Source organism: Microtus ochrogaster, chromosome 2 (assembly GCF_000317375.1).
Source record: "Microtus ochrogaster isolate Prairie Vole_2 chromosome 2, MicOch1.0, whole genome shotgun sequence".
In the NCBI taxonomy this organism is placed as follows: Eukaryota; Metazoa; Chordata; class Mammalia; order Rodentia; family Cricetidae; genus Microtus; species Microtus ochrogaster.
Genome location: NC_022010.1, coordinates 88744381 through 88746029, shown reverse-complemented (window position 1 = coordinate 88746029; position 1649 = coordinate 88744381).

Here is a 1649-nt window from a genome sequence, read left to right as displayed (position 1 = left end):
TGTTCAAGTGTACAGACTTTTCTTCTTTGAGATTAAGTGTGGCTGGTATTATGTTAAGTTCTTTGATACATGTGGACTTGAGTTTTGTGCATGACAATAGATATGGATCTATTTTCATTCTTCTATATGTTGATTACCAGTTTTGTCAGCAGCATTTTATACATTTTGCTTCTTTGTCAAAAATCAGGTGTTCGTAGGTCTTCACTTCAGTTCTGCTACTCCTCCTGTCTGTTTTTATACCAACAACAGGCTGTTTTTAGTACTGGAGCTCTGTAGTAGAGTTCGAAGCCAGAGATTGTGATGCCTCCAGAATTTCCTTTATTGTACAGGATTGTTTTAGCTATTCCAGGTTTTTTGCTTTTCCATATGAAGTTGAATATTGTTGTTTATAGTATTGTTTTGAGGTCTGTAAAGAATTTTGCTGTGATTTTTCATGGGCATTGCATTGAATCTGTAGATTGTTTTTGGTAAGATTACCATTTTTACTATATCAATTCTACCTACCCAAGAACAGGAAAGATCTTTCCATTTTCTAGTATCTTCTTCAATTTCTTTCCTCGATGTCTTACAGGTCTTGAGATACAGGTCTTTTAATGTTTTGGTTAGAGTTACTCCAAGATATTTTATGTTATTTGTGACTATTGTTAATGGTGATGTTTCTCTGATTTCTTTATTAGCTCATTTATTATTTGTATGAAGGATACTCATTTTTTTGAGTCAATTTTGTATCTTGCTACATTACTGAAGGTGTTTATGAATTTAGAAATTCCTTGATAGAATTTTTGGGGTCATTTATACAAATTATCATATTATCAGCAAATAGTAAGAGGAGTTTTTACTTCTTCTTTCCTGATTTGTATTCCCTTGATCTTCTTTTTTTTTTGTCTTATTGCTCTAGCTATGAACTTCAGAACTACATTAAAGAGATAAGGAGAGAGTGAATAACCTAGTCTTGTTCCTGATTTCAGTGGGATCACTTTGAGATTTTTAACATTTAGTTTGATTGTTGGCTCTTGGTTTGCTGTATATTGTCTTTATTATGTTTAGGTATGTTTCTTGTATCATTTTTCTCTCCAAGTTTGTTTTTTTTCAGTGAAGGGATGTTGTATTTTGCTGAAGGCTTTTTCAGCATCTAATGAGATAATCATGTGAGGTTTTATTCAATTTGTTTATATACTGGATTAGGTTGACAGATGTTCATAAGTTGAATCATCCCCTATTCTCTGGGATCAAACCTACTTGGTCATGGTGAATGATTTTTTTGATGTGTTCTTGGTTTCAGTTTGCCAGCATTCTATTGAGTGCTTTTGTATCAGTACTTGTAGGATTCCCCTCTGTATGCTGTAAATATCATTGATTAATAATGAAACTGCTTTGCATCAATTGCAGCACGAAATAGGGCAAGATAGAAATTCCAAGATAGAGGAAGAGAGGGTAGGTAGAGTCAGAGTGATGCCTGTAGCCATTGCAGTAGACAGATACTGGAAACTTACCAGTAAACCATGAGCCTTATTGTAAAACACAAAATAATAGAAATGGATTAATTGAAGCTATAAGAGCTATCAAGAAACATAATTTAACTATTGGCCAATCAGTATTGAATTAATACAGTGTGATTATGTCAGGTCTGAAGAGTTGGGAAACAAATG